The sequence below is a fragment of the Henckelia pumila genome, chromosome 3, assembly GCF_033568475.1.
Source record: "Henckelia pumila isolate YLH828 chromosome 3, ASM3356847v2, whole genome shotgun sequence".
Taxonomy (NCBI): Eukaryota; Viridiplantae; Streptophyta; class Magnoliopsida; order Lamiales; family Gesneriaceae; genus Henckelia; species Henckelia pumila.
The window spans coordinates 162,298,825-162,314,560 of record NC_133122.1 but is presented as its reverse complement, the minus strand read 5'-3'; the positions used below and the strand labels follow the sequence as shown (position 1 = coordinate 162,314,560).

Genomic DNA, 15,736 nt, shown 5'->3' with positions numbered 1-15,736 from the left:
AACGACAACGGATATACACTGTTGCAAAACCGTTCTTGTAATCCACAAACGACAACGGATATAAACTGTACAAAACCATTGTCTTAAATAGTCAATGACAACGGATTTACACTGTTGCAGAACCGTTGTCTTTGGAGACTTACGACAACGGTTACAAACTGTTGCAAAACCGTTGTGGTAGGATGGCTACGACAACGGATATAAACCGTTGTTATAGGGCACGCTTTTTACAACGTCCTCAGTTACAACGGTTTTAATCCCCCCTATAACAACGGATAATATCCGTTGTCGTTTTGCAATTTTCTTGTAGTGTTTGATCATCTATGTTGGTCCCAATTTTCTTATTCAACTCTTTTGACATTAATACATCATGAACTTCTTACAAGGTTAGAGATTCTTTGCCATAAATCATGGTATCTCTGAGATTATCATAAACATCAGGGAGAGATTGTAGCAACAGCAGAGCTTGGTCCTCATCTTCTTTAATATCTATATTCTCAAGATATAAGATAGTGTTATTGAAGTCATCAGTGTGATCTTCAATCAAATTTTCACTTGGCATTTTGAATGTGTACAACTTCTGTTTGAGAAACAAAATGTTCGCCAGAGATTTAGTTATATATAGATGTTCCAGCTTCATCCAAATCACAACTGCTGATGTCTTCTTCGATATCTCATGCAACACCTTGTCTCCAAGACTCAAGATTAAGGCACTATGGGCCTTCGCAAGGATGTATTTTGTAACGCCCCAATTTAATCTTAATTGAGCTTATTAAAGATAATCAGAGTTTCCATAGTTCAAGAGCCGAATTTTTATTGATCGGGGTATATTTTGCAAATTTTGAAAATTTCAAGAACTAAAGTGCAAAATTGGAGTTTTATATATTATCTTTCCTTGTTTTACTTGGGAATAGTATTCATCCCTCCCCCTTGGCCGTTCCTTCTCCATTGAAATGCCCCTTAGCTTTCCAAGCTTTCAGAATTCAGTCCAAGCTCGATCCGTCCGTTGGAATTTATTTATGAGGGCAGATTAGCGATAACTGCAGCGAGAGCTTCGTTATATCGTAAGTTTTTCTCCGATCAGATATATTCTCTTTTTTGGATGTTGTTAGATTCGATTGAGTTTCGAGTATGTTGTTCTTGGCAGAGTTCTGATCGTTTATTTTTTGTCATTTTTGAAATAGAGCGTCGTTCGGATTTGTTATGATTTTTGAAGCTTTATTCGAAAATTGGAGTTTGAGATTTGATGGGTTTGCAGTATTTTTGTTGTTATAGCATTTTTATGAGTTAGTATCGTTTTTATACTGCTGTCTGTGTTTTCGGTTTGTTCAGTTTATAGTCGTTATGCTGCCGGTTTGAGTTTTAGAGATTGTGAACCATTTTGTGTTGTTGAACCTTGGCTTGTGAGTTGATCGTCGGTTGTTGATCTTCTTTGCCTCCGTACATATTTGTTTGGAGTTTGTCAAGCCCTGTGTTAGCTGCATTCGATCGTCGAGGAATTGGATGAAGAACGGTAAAGAGATTACCTTGAGCAGTTGTTGTTGTTAGGTTGTTTAGTTTCTGATATAACCTTTTGTTGTAGCTTATCCAGAGTTGGAGCTACTTGCATTGAAAAGGTAAAAGCAGTCATCGTTAGCGGGATAGCATACTCGAGACAGCTTGGTTCTTGAGTTTTCCCTTAAAATCACATATTTGCATCGATACTTGTTCTAGCATGTGGAACATGTATTTTTTTGTTATTTGAGTTTTGCTATATGGCTTATGTGTTATTTTTTCTTATGCATTCTTCTTGAGCCAAACCTTTGTTTCAGTGGGCAGAACAACCCTTTTTAATTAGGCATTTTGGGGGGCTATGTTGTGAGTGGCCTGGGTTGTAGAAGTTCACCTCGTGTCAGCATACTCGTTATATTCGCACCAAAGTATAGGGGATTGGGATACGTGGCACCACCTCGATTGGGAGAGTCGGTGAGTCATTATGTGATCTCATCCTCGGGATCCCAACAAGCACAGCAGCAATCCCTCGTTTATCAAAATTGATATCCCGATTTAAAGACATGCATTTCATTATGTTGATACTGATTACGTTGTTGCCTTGAAAGCATGTTTGTTGTTGTATTACTTGTTATGTTGCTTTTACTGGGAGTATCTTTCTCACTGGAGTTAGCCGGCTGTTGCTTTGTTTTGTATGTGTACTTGGCAACAGGTGGGGCAAGATCAAGTCAGCGAAGACCTGGTTAGCATCAAGAGGGAGAGTTAGTAGTGGGAATCGGTTTAGAAGTCGATTTCATCATGTATACCTAGTTATGTTAGAATATGTTAGTTATCGAGCTTCGTTATTTTGTTGTATTGATTATGCAAGCCTTATGTAAGAATGTTGTCTTTACATGTTCTATCTTCTGAGCAACTGATAGACTCTAGAACCTCATGTATTATTTGGAGAATCGGGGATCATAATGCATGATCACGTTTTGGATGTATGGAATGGCTTTTGGTCTGAGTTGGCGAGTTGTTGTTTGTTTTTGTTGTTCTGGTACAGGGTGCGAACGGTCTACATTTTATAGCAGACCGAGCGCCCCCCCTTCCGAGCAAAATAGCAAGTTGTTGTTTTTGCCGCGCTCGATCTGCTGTTTTTAGCAGACCGAGCGCAACCCCTGTTGAGCAGAACACTAGGGCTGGGATTTTGGAGGCGCCCGGTCTGCAGTTTTTAGCAGAACTGCAGACCTAGCGCACTCCCTTTAAAAAAAATTCTTTTACTTTTAGTCTTGGATCTTGTATGCTTAATTGTTATTTAATCCGAGATTAGTTGTTTAGAACCGAGGTGTCACATTTAAGTGGTATCAGAGCAATAAGTTCTTGGTTGAACTAGAGTGAGCGGGGTAGATCGAGTCTGAGTGTATTGGCTCCTCACATGTGATTGAGTTATTTAACTGTTTATTTAATTCCATGTGAGCATGCTTTATTATTTGAGAATTATTTTACTTACATGACTATGTGATTTAAATTTATAAAGCATGATCTACTTGAAATATAATTGTTTTTGTTTATCGACTGGTATCCGATTTTTTGAGAGGTTGAAAGGGCATCGATTGGTAGAAATTGAGATATATCGTGTCCTAACCTTTGATTATTAGATGGGTCCTCTTCGAGTTATTAACAAAAACCCACCGCCAGTTACTCCTCCGAATGAGCAAGCTAGTACTGAAACGGTTCAAATGGATGCTACATCGACTCCTATGGAAACCTTGCTGAAGAGTTTTCAATCATTTAATCTGCCTTTGTTGCTAGGTACAGAGAATCCGGTTGATAGTGAAAGCTGGTTGGACGACATTGATCAGTTGTTCGATTCCCTTGATTACTCTGACGACCGCCAAACTAGGTTAGTCATTCATTAGCTTCGTGGGGTTGCTAAGAACTGGTGGATCACGATGAAGAGATCCATGGAGAATCGAGGTACAGTTGTTACTTGGTCTCTTTTCAAAACTGAGTTTTATAAGCGGTTTTACCCTGTTTCGTACCGAAAGGACAAGGGAGCCGAGTTTGCCAATCTGAGGCAAGAAAATTGAACATCGAGGAGTATGTAGCCAAGTTTGACAATTTGCTGAGATTTGCACCGCATATCGCCGACACTGAAGAGGCCAAAGCCGATCAGTTTATCAACGGCTTGAATCCCGACATCTTCACGTTGGTAAACACTGCAAGGCCTGATAACTTTGCGGATTCCATGAATCATGCAAAGGGAGCTGAAGTGGGTTTGTGGAGACAGAGAGGAAATCAGATGGTACCTCAGCAGCCGAGACAGTCTCAGAACCAACATCTCAGCATCAAAATTAGCCACCACAGTATCAGAACCAACAATAGAGGTATGAAGGTGGAAGAAGTAGAGGTAATATGAAGGATCATTACAAAGCAAGGGGGAAACAGTTCAAGAGGCAGGGGAACAGTTCTTCTAATTCCAGTGGTTCCGAGAAATTCGGTTCAGGACAGAGTTCTGGATCTTCATCCTTGTTCTGCAACAAGTGTGGAGGTAGACACTCATCGGATCAGTGTGTAGGGGTCTTTGGGAACTGAAATACCTGTCAGCAACCGGGACACTTTTCTAAGGTGTTCCCTCAGCGTAGTAGAGATCGAGCTCAGAGTGGGAGTTCATCTAGACCTACAGCGCAGCCTGAGAGACAGTCTTTTGCAGTTCACTCCTTCCAACCTCAGCAGCAGAACAGACAGGGAGGTAACCCTAGTGCGAACCAGCCTCCGAGACAGCAGGCACGAGTCTTTGCTTTGATAGAGGATTAGGCTCAGGTAGCACCTGACGTTGTTATAGCAGGTAACTGTTCGATTTTCGGTTATTCTTCTCATGTTTTGATAGATACAGGTGTTTCCCATTCCTTTATCTCTGAGAAATTTGTGTTGTTGCATGATTTGCCTACTAAGTTATTACCTATTGTAGTAGCTGTTACTTCACCTTTGGGTGGAGGAATTGTTTCTTTCAGTTTAGTCAGGAACTGTGAACTCTGTTTTGAGGGAAATTTGTTAGAGTTCGACTGTATTGTACTTGGTCTTTCAGGTTTTGATATATTGTTGGTATAGATGCTTTAACCAAGTACAGGGAAACCGTCGATTGTTTTCTGAAGGTTTTCAGATTCAGACCTGAAATGGCAGACGAGTGAAAATTCTTTGTTAAGGGTTCTCGATCTAGAATTTCTTTGATTTAAGTGTTATCTATAACTCGTTTGTTACAGAGAGGTGCAGAGAGATTTTTGGTTTATGCAGTTGATGTACTGAAATCTAGCCCTGAATTGGTTGATATACCAGTGGTTAGAGATTTTGCTGATGTGTTTCCGAAAGATGTTCCTGGATTACCGCCTATTCGAGAGATCGAATTCAGCATCGATTTAGTGTCAGGTACTCAATCTATTTCCAAAGCTCCGTATTGTATGGCACCAGTTGAATTGAGAAATTTGAAGGAGCAGATTGAGGATTTGATTGTCAAGGGATACATCAGACCTAGTGTATCGCCTTGGGGTGCTCCTATTCTGTTTGTTCGGAAAAAGGATGGTTCTATGCGACTCTATATTGACTACCGTCAACTGAATCAGGCTACAGTCAAGAACAGGTATCCTTTACCCCGAATAGATGACCTTTTTGATCAGCTGCAAGGTTCTTCTGTCTATTCGAAGATTGATCTGAGGTCAGGTTATCATCAGCTGAGAGTGCGTGAGGAAGATGCTCCTAAGACCGCATTCAGAACGAGGTATGGTCATTTTGAGTTTATGGTCATGCCGTTCGGTTTGACTAACGCTCCAGTGGTTTTTATGGGTTTGATGAACCGAATCTTTCAGCGCTATGTAGATGAGTTTGTCATTATATTCATCGATGATATTCTTATCTACTCGAAGAACCGTACTGACCATGCAGAACATTTGAGGACCATCTTGCAGATTTTGCGAGTTGAGCAGTTGTTTGCCAAGCTATCTAAGTGTGAGTTCTGGTTGGATCGAGTTGTATTTCTTGGTCATATCATTTCAGGAGATGGGATTTCTGTCTATCCCAGCAAGATTGAAGCGGTCATGAATTGGCCTAGACCAATATCAGTGCCTGAGATCCGAAACTTTATGGGTTTAGCTGGTAATTATCGCCGTTTCATCGAGGGATTCTCGTCAATTGCCAAGCCGATTACCCAGCTGACTCAGAAGAATGTGTCTTTTATCTGGACTGCAGATTGAGAGGCTAGATTTGTTGATCTGAAGAGGAGACTGACCACTGCTCTGATTCTTTCTATTCCATCAGATACTAGAGGTTTTACTGTGTATTGTGATGCTTCTAACCAAGGCTTTGAATGTGTTATTATGTAGCATAAGCATGTGATAGCGTATGTATCAAAGCATTTGAAACCGCACGAGACTCGTTATCCGGTTCATGATCTTGAACTAGCTGCGATTGTATTTGCTTTGAAGATTTGGCTTCACTATCTGTATGGTGAGTCTTTCGAGATCTTTTCTGATCATAAGAGTCTTAAGTACTTGTTTTCACAGGCAGAGCTGAATATGAGACAGAGAAGATGGTTAGATCTGTTGAAAGATTTCGACTGTGAAATCAATTATTATCCGGGAAAGTCGAATGCAGTTGCAGATGCCTTGAGCTGAAAGCTTTGTTCTTTATCTCTTTCTACTATTGGTGTTTCTCAGTTTCTCGATGTTTTTTGCACTTCTGGTTTGGAGTTTGAAACAGATAGGAAGAATATCAGGGTGTTTGTTATTCAAGCCGAGCTGGAGTTGTTTATTGCGATCAACGAAAGCACAGAAGTATGATCCGAGTATTCAGGTGTCAGTAGAGAAGGTCAGATCTGGGCATCAGTCTGAATTTCAGGTTAGAGATGATATTTTGTTTGTGAATGACCGCATGGTTGTGCCTGATATTTCGGAGTTGAGGTAGCGTATTCTCCGAAAGGCTCATTGCAGTCGGTTCAATGTTCCTTTTCACCTTGTTTCTAATTTCTATCTGGACAATCTCTCCTGAAATGTCCCTCATTATGGCATTAGAAACATCTCTTTTTGCATTTCGGCCTTGATTTTGATCGAGACTTACTTTTGGGCTTAAAATCTCTCTTGTCAGATCTTCCTCTAACAAAGATTCCCTCACTTTGATCATCTATGTTGGTCCCAATTTTCTTATTCAACTCTTTTGACATTAATACATCATGAACTTCTTACAAGGTTAGAGATTCTTTGCCATAAATCATGGTATCTCTGAGATTATCATAAACATCAGGGAGGGATCGCAGCAACAGCAGAGCTTGGTCCTCATCTTCTTTAATATCTATATTCTCAAGATATAAGATAGTGTTATTGAAGTCATCAATGTGATCTTCAATCAACTTGTAACATGACATTTTGAATGTGTACAACTTCTGTTTGAGAAACAAAATGTTCGCCAGAGATTTAGTTATATATAGATGTTCCAGCTTCATCCAAATCACAACTGCTGATGTCTTCTTCGATATCTCTTGCAACACCTTGTCTCCAAGACTCAAGATTAGGGCACTATGGGCCTTCGCAAGGATGTATTTTGTAACACCCCGATTTTATCTTAATTGATCTTATTAGAGATAATCAGAGTTTCCAGAGTTCAAGAGCCGACTTTTTATTGATAGGGGTATATTTTGCAAATTTTGAAAATTTCAGGGACTAAAGTGCAAAATTGGAGTTTTATATATTATCTTGCCTTGTTTGACTTGGGAATAGTTTTCATCCCTCCCCCTTGGCCGTTCCTCCTCCATTGAAATGGCCCTTAGCTTTATCAAGCTTTCAGAATTCAGTCCGAGCTCGATCCGTCCATTGGAATTTATTTATGAGGACAGATTAGCGATCACTGCAGCGAGAGCTTCGTTATATCTTATGTTTTTCTCCGATCAGATACATTCTATTTTTTGGATGTTTTTAGATTCGATTGAGTTTTGAGTATGTTGTTCTTGGCAGAGTTCTGATCGTTTATTCTCTGTTGATTTTGAAATAGAGCGTCGTTCGGATTTGTTATGATATTTGGAAGCTTTATTCGAAAATTGGAGTTTGAGATTTGATGGGTTTGCAGTATTTTCTTGTATTAGAATTGTTATGAGTTAGTATCGTTGTTATACTGCTGTCTGTGTTTTCGGTTTGTTTAGTTTATAGCCGTTATGCATTTGAGTTTTAGAGATTGTGAATTGTTTTGTGTTGTTGAACCTTGGCTTGTGAGTTGATCGTCGGTTGTTGATCTTCTTTGCCTCCGTATAGATTTGTTTGGAGTTTGTCAATCCCTGTGTTAGCAACATTTGATCGTCGAGGAATTGGACGAAGAACGGTAAAGAGATTACCTTGAGCAGTTGTTGTTGTTAGGTTGTTTAGTTTCTGATATAACCTTTTCTTGTAGCTTATCCAGAGTTGGAGCTACTTGCACTGAAAAGGTAAAATCAGTCATCGTTAGCGGGATAACATACTCGAGACGGCTTGATTCTTGAGTTTTTCCTTAAAATCACATATTTGCATCGATACTTGTTCTAGCATGTGGAACTTGTATTTTGTTGTTATTTGAGTTTGCTATATGGCTTATGTGTTATGTTTTCTTATGCATTCATCTTGAGCCAAACCTTTGTTTCAGCGGGCAGAACAACCTTTTTTAATTAGACGTTTTGGGGGCTATGTTGTGAGTGTCCTGGGTTGTAGAAGTTCACCTAGTGTCAGCATACTCCTCATAGTCGCACTAAAGTCTAGGGGATTGGGATACGTGGCACCACCTTGATTGGGAGAGTTGGTGAGTTGTTACATGATCTCATCCTCGGGATCCCAACAAGCACAGCAGCAATCCCTCGTTTATTAGAATTGATATCCCGATTTAAAGACAAAAATTTCATTACGTTGATATTGATTACGTTGTTGCCTTGAAAGCATGTTTGCTGTTGTATTACTTGTTATGTTGCTTTTACTAGGAGTATCTTTCTCATCAGAGTTATCCGACTGTTGCTTTGTTTTGTATGTGTACTTGGTAACAGGTGGGGCAGGATCAATTCAGCGAAGACCTAGTTAGCATCAAGAGGGAGAGTTAGTAGTGGGACTCGGTTTAGAAGTCAATTTCAGCATGTCTACCTAGTTATGTTAGAATATGTTAGTTATCGAGCTTCGTTGTTTTGTTGTATTGATTATGCGAGCCTTATGTTAGAATGTTTTCTTGGCATGTTCTATCTTTTGAGCAACTGATAGACTCTAGAACCTCGTGTATTATTTGGAGAATCGGGGATTGTAATGCATGATCACGTTTTGGATGTATTGAATGGCTTTTGGTCTGAGTTGGCGAGTTGTTGTCTGTTTTTGTTGTTTTGGTAAAATGCAGACCGTTCGCACCCATTCCGAGCAAAACAGCAAGTTGCTATTTTGGCCGCGCTCGATTTGCTATTTTTAGTAGACCGAGCACAACCCTTGTTGAGCAAAACAGTAGGGCAGGGATTTTGGAGGCGCCCGGTCTGCAGTTTTTAGCAGACCGAGTGCACTTCATTTAAAAAAAAAAATCTTTTACTTTTAGTCTTGGATCTTGTATGCTTAATTGTTGTTTAATCCGAGATTAGTTGTTTAGAACCGAGGTCTCACATATTTCTTGTCAATTCCTTTAACTTTATCAGACATCTTTTCCTCTCCGAGGAGCGCATCTTCCACCCTATTTTGAACCAACAATGCCCTCATCTTCAACCTACATAGACCCAAGTCATTTTTTTCCGTACACTTTCAATGTCAAATCGCGTGGTATTTTTATTGTTCGATGTCAGTCACGAAAATAGCCTCATCTTTAAACCAGGATCTGATGCCATTTTGTTATTCTTCCAATCTAATACAAGCGATGATGTTGCTTACAAATCGATCAACTCGCAGCAAGAACAACACAATATCCATTGATCGATCAATGAACAAAATGCACAAAAAATAAAAGAGGAAGCACAAACAATATATAGTTGTTCCGATCAATGATCCTACATCTACTTGCCCAATACTCAATCACTATCACCAAGGTTTTGAATCAGATTCAAGTTTACATTCAATATCTTCAAATCGATATGGCAAATATACAATGTACATGCGAAGAATACAACAAAAGATATGAACACCTTTTTCTCTAAGCCACATAGCCACTCCAGAAGATGAAGAACGATCGCACACATGGACTCTTAATTTGTTGCATGTATTCCTATCCTCCTATGCATATAATTGCTCTCAAAGTTTGCTAGAACAGTTATTAGTGCCACAATCTCCTACAACTTCATTCTTGTAGTTCCCGTGCACCCCAAACCATCTTTAAATTGTGATTTGTCAAGTGAATAGGCAATCCAACTCATCAATTTCTTCCTTTTGGTAAATGGATAAAATATCTTGTAGCTGATTTTGAAAGTTACCTAGCACATTTATTTTTATAATTTTAATTCCTCTCGATTTTTTGGGATCTATTGTATTTTATTGTACTGAGGCATCATCTATTTCTAGTTGCACTAGAAATGTTTCCATTTGTAAAACCCATATTAGGTTCATTTTATGGTTTAACCTTGAAAATGACAATCAATAATTATGAGACGACTCTAACCTCTAATGCGATAAATTAATAAAGAAAAATTTGGATTTTAAAAAAAAAATTGACATGACTTGTTTGTTTCAACAATAAACCACTTGTCACAAATCAGCAATTCATATAATACCCCAAATAGGAAAGAAATTATGAGGTAATAAGATATAAGTATGCAGTGACAATCCCAAAGCAGGGTAAAACGTTAAAATTTTACATGCCAACAAATATAAGTGAAGGGATACAAATCCTGCTAAATACAGGAAATCATAAGTATCACCAATTCATTATTACAATTAACTTAATGCGGAAAAAGAAATAAGAGCGGCAACGGTCGAGGGGTATGCCGCCGAACACTACAAACTCAAAGGATCTTGCCCCTCAGCCTCCTCAATGAACTCACCTGCACCAAGCATAGTAGTGAGCCTAAAGACTCAACAAGATTTTCACTATAAATAAAGAGGGTTCAAAATACTTACATCATACTAAAAATAATACTAAGCATACGATGAACTCACACGAATGAAACACAACTTATGCCCGAAGTAGAACATTTACAATATGCAATGAAAACGTGACATTCATGAATAATTCCCTTTCAATTAACTTGTGAATTTAGATCCTCGATTGTAACTATCGTTTTTGATTGATCAATGGCTACAGTACTATGCCGGCAAGGATATCGAGATCTTTACCGACACCATATTGCCCCTTTGAATTGGTAGGGATACCGAGATTTCTTCCGACACCGTACTACACGTCTGGTTGGTAGGGATACCGAGATTTCTCTCGACATCTTACTACACGTCTGATTTGATAGGGGAGATGAGATGTCTCCCAGCCGCACACTATACGTCTAATTTTGGCAAGTGAGCCAAGGCATCCCCCGATCCATCATTGCACGTCTAAATCATAACCAACTCACCTCATTCATTTACTTTACATTTAATTTAACTTTTTTACATTTAACTTTTCATCTTTTCACCTTTTCATCATTTATACTTCGGGACTAGAACATGAATATTTTGATGTTTACTCACGCGAAGAATAAGAACATCAAATTTAAAGACACGAACCAAAATGATAATATAAACTTTGAATTATGGATGAATGACGTATAGGTGGCCACGACTAAGTTTATAGACATCCCTAGGATCACTTAGACTTAACCCCTTAATGAGTCGATAAGGGCGTTCGGCCCGTACGGCCCATAAACTAGCTCATTCTTATCCGAATGACCTCCCGTTCGAACCGACATTTTGTACACATACTAAATCACCCCTAGGATCATTCTTTAACCTCTAATTCAAGCCCGAGCAGCCCGTTCAATTTAGGTTACCGGACAGTCCCTAAACTTCCTGAAAAAACTGCTCTTGTCATTTCAACTTAGTCCACCTTTTTCCTAACCAAAACTTTCCCGAATTAAGCCCAATTTGAACCGACACGACACCAACATCATACAAATTAAGAAGATTCAGGGTACCCCCTGTCCAGGTCTCTAAAAAGCCAAGATCAGTACCCATTTCTAGAGGCAAACCGCATGGAGCATGAAAAATCTGCTCTAGCCCTTCATTACTTAAAACCTTTAAAACCCTTTCACCAATGACTACTCCATATTACAACCATCAAGACATCATCTAGGACCTTCCTAGTGACCAGCGAGTGCCCTTGAACTAGCCACGTGCCCGGTGCTAGCTCAAGTCAATGTTTTAACCTGACAAGCATCACCGGATCAATCCAATCGCCACAACCAAGATCCTATCCTAAATTCCTCCAAATCCAGCCCCTAACACCCATCAAATACACTACCAAGACCACATTTACACCTTTATAAATCAACATGAACAACCCCTTCACACATTCATCCATTACATCAAAATTCAAGTTCAATTGCCCACAATATCATGACGATTTTCTAACTTTTCAATATATAATTTCAAGGATGTAATATAACATGATACACGACTCAAATCCCCTCAAATACACATGCAATAGGTTCGAGTTTTACACATGAACATTCTGAAATTTTATTAAATTCTCGAAATGCCTCAATTCAATGCTAGTTACCGCCTCAAATCAACATATAACACATGCTAGCAACAAAAGGATTTAAAACTTCAAAGTTTCTTCAAGGACCCTACTGATTTTTGAGTCAAAATCGAGCCATACACACAAATAAGATGAAAATTTCAGAATCAAATCAAGGTTAGAACAAGAAACATAATATTCCATGGTTGGTGTTCAAAGGAGCATAAAATCTTGCCTAAAATTTGAAAGAACAAGGAAGAAAAAGGCGGCCAAGAACTGAAGCTCCACGTCCAGCTGCTGAAATGGCCTCCTATGGTCGGCTCCAAGGTGGCACGGTGGTTTTAGGTGGTTGCCGGTGGCCGTAGATGGTGAATGGAGGTTGGCCGAGGGATTGGAGGACTTGGGAGAGAAGGTGGCGGCTAAATGGGGGGCTAGGGTTTGGGATTTGTGTTTAATTTGTGTTTTGTGGAATATTCTAAGTGTATTGTATGTATTAGTGTATGTATGTATAGGTAGGTGGTATGTACGTGGTGTGTACTAAAAAGTGTTTACTACACTTATAAAAGTGTCATTTTTACTATTACAACTTTTACTCTACAAGTTTTGCATCTAATTTAAATTTTTAAGTTAAAAAATCCTAAAGTTAAATATAAGAGTAGAATTTCACTAGTCCGGGTTCGAAAAGGCTAATTTTGAGAAATATTGAAAGTTATGCTCAAGAATGTACCTACGCGATTTTTGGCACCCGAAAATTTTTTTAAATAAAAATCCCTTTTTATTTTCCTCAACTCTCTTAAATTTTAACTCCCAGTAATAAAATTTAAGGTTTTACCGCCAAGTCTACCACCACCGCGTGCCAGAGCCGGAGTTCACTGAATTCAAGAATAATTCCTTAATGATTAAATAATTAAACCTCTGAAGTTAAACACTAACTTATAAATTAAAATCAACACTTTAAATATTTGATGTCACGGTGATAAGTAAAATATTTAAATAATAAACAGAGCGATTAAAATAATTTAAATAAAATAAATGATTGTTTAAAAGTCATTAAATAAATATACAAGCGGAATAAAAAAGTCTTTAAAACGACTTGGACAATTAAAAGTAATTAAAAAAATAAGCTAGGTATTTAAATTAATTTAAAATATTTAACCGCTAAACATAAGTTATTTAAAATAAATAAGTTGGACAATCAAAAGTATTTAAATAGATAAGCTGAACAATTAAAATCATTAACATATGCAAGCTTAAACATTTAAAACATTTAAATTTAAAATAATTAAATTGCACAATAAAATCATTTAGAAAAATAAACTTAAACAATTATAAACATTAATTAAATAGTTAGTACAATAAAATCATTTGAATAAATAATTAATATTTTACTAATAAATAATTCAAATAAAGAATTTAAATCGATTAAACTTAAACATAATAATCATAATATTTATTTAATTTAATACATGCGATTTAGTAAATTGGATTTTGTGCTACAAATTAGATCATCGAGTGAATAGAATAAGAGTCATTTGATTAAAGTTCAATAAATGAAATTTGTCTTTTAGTCAAATATAGGTGAGTCTGTGCTAGAATTCTAGGTGAGTTTGTGTGAGACGTTCGCACCAAGATCTCATATAAAACAAAAAGGTACCGATGGACCCACTTTCTTTGTTTTGCAGTGATATGTTCGTGTGAACATCTTATACAAAAACAAAAAAGGGAGTACTTCTTCCGATGTAGTATAGACTCACCTATTAAATATTTATCCTAAAGATAGTGTTAAATGACTAGAATCTAGCTAGATAGAATGTACTTTTTTGTAATTTTGAGGGTTAATATTAAGGGTGTCTAGATAATATCATATTTTATGTGATAATCATAGGGTTTTTTTTGTGCACCAATCCCCATATGAAATAATATTGAAAATAGACACTTCTCTCATGTAAAATTTTAATAGGCATCTCAGCCCTTAACATTTATGTAATAGTTGCACATGTAACCCTTGCCACGACGAGTTTGTTAAACATGTGTTGTTTTTGCGCCAAAATAACTATTTTTTATAATATTAGGATTATGATACGAAAATAACCATATATTATTATAATCATTTTTATATCTACTCAAATATATCACCCATAACAGAATACATATTTTTTCTTGACAAATACATGTGATGTATTTGAATAAATATGAAAAATGCTACAATAAAATAAGGATATTTTTGTACTATAAACCTAATATTGTCAAAAAAATGATTTCTTAGGCGTCATAACAGCTCATGTTCAATAACTCATCGTGACAAGGGTTAGAAGTGCAATTATTACAAATGGTTAAGGGCTAGGGTCCCTATTAAAATTTAACAGGAGAAAAATGTGCATTTTCAATATTTCACAGAAGGTGTTTTGAGCAATAAACTCGATAATTATATCATTTCCCACCTATTTTCAAGTTAGTAAATCTAACTACTAGAATCTAACCAACTAGAAAATTAGTTTCAGATAATTAATCACATTTACTGATAAAAAAAATGACTGGTTAGACTTTATTTATGATAAAGAGTCCTTCTTTTCTTGACAAACTCTGAAACCTCCCACGTATGTAAATGGATGTTGTAATTATAACAATACTATCTCTACATAAACTTATCACATAAGTTCAATTTGAAAACAAACACCAAATTTGTTATTAATATTCCTCTCCTTTTCAAAACGATGGAAAATGAATATTCAAAAACTCGGGATTCTTTTATAGTAGATATTTTTGTTCGGATGATGAAATTTTGTCGACGATAATTCAGAATGTCGAAACCAATACAACTTAGAAGAAGTAGAAATTATCCAAATTGTGGAAAGTTCGTTGAATAATTTCAATGTTGACATCATGGTGGTATGGTATTTGAGAGTATTGATTGTTTGTTTCAACTTATCGAGACCATGCACGACATAAAGAATTTAGCATTGTGAAGAAAATAGGTTGGAAGGTGAATTGATGAAGATAAATATGTATTGATTAATTGTGATACATGTAGAAAATCACGCTACAAATAATCTTCAAAAAGAATAAACTACCCAACTAGGATTAATGCAATAAAGAAAGGAATTGAATGTTGGATGGCTTCGAAAATATTCATAAACCACAACCATGATCTTAAACCTGAAATACGAATTTTAATGGCAGGGCATAGGTATATATTGGCTTTGTTAATTTGGACATTTGGTCATCTCCTCTTTAATGGGCCGTGTCCCCTTATCCCAAAAGTATAAATATTATTTTTTAGTATTTAATACATTTTTTAGTTGGTTTCTCAAATAAAATAAGACAAATATTTTCAAGTTGCTATCGTCCTGACTCTTCTTGTCTTCTTATTATTTTTCTTCTCTTCGACTCCTTTGAGAAGTTCCGACTTCTGAGTGGCCGATCAACACACAACACGGCAACACCCAATTAAGTAATTTCGTTAATGCTTTCAGCTTTTCTTTTGTGTATTTTATTTCTTCATATTGTGTATTTTAAGTCCCTTTTTTTCCCCAAAAAAATAGGTTTTGGTTTCTTGAGAGCATATATTTCTTAATTCTTATATTTTTTTTCTTGTTTTAAATCTTTGTTTTATTTAAATATGGGACTAAACATT

The 15,736-nt window shown here is 36.9% G+C and overlaps 1 long non-coding RNA gene across 1 annotated transcript; it reads right to left on the bottom strand.

The window, feature by feature from the left end:
- Positions 1-10,272: 10,272 nt before the first annotated feature.
- Positions 10,273-12,557, bottom strand: LOC140892798 (uncharacterized). The gene is made up of 2 exons (XR_012152916.1): positions 12,338-12,557; positions 10,273-10,477 (listed from the first exon to the last, which is right to left on the bottom strand). It is a non-coding gene; the product is annotated as an uncharacterized lncRNA (long non-coding RNA).
- Positions 12,558-15,736: the final 3,179 nt, after the last annotated feature.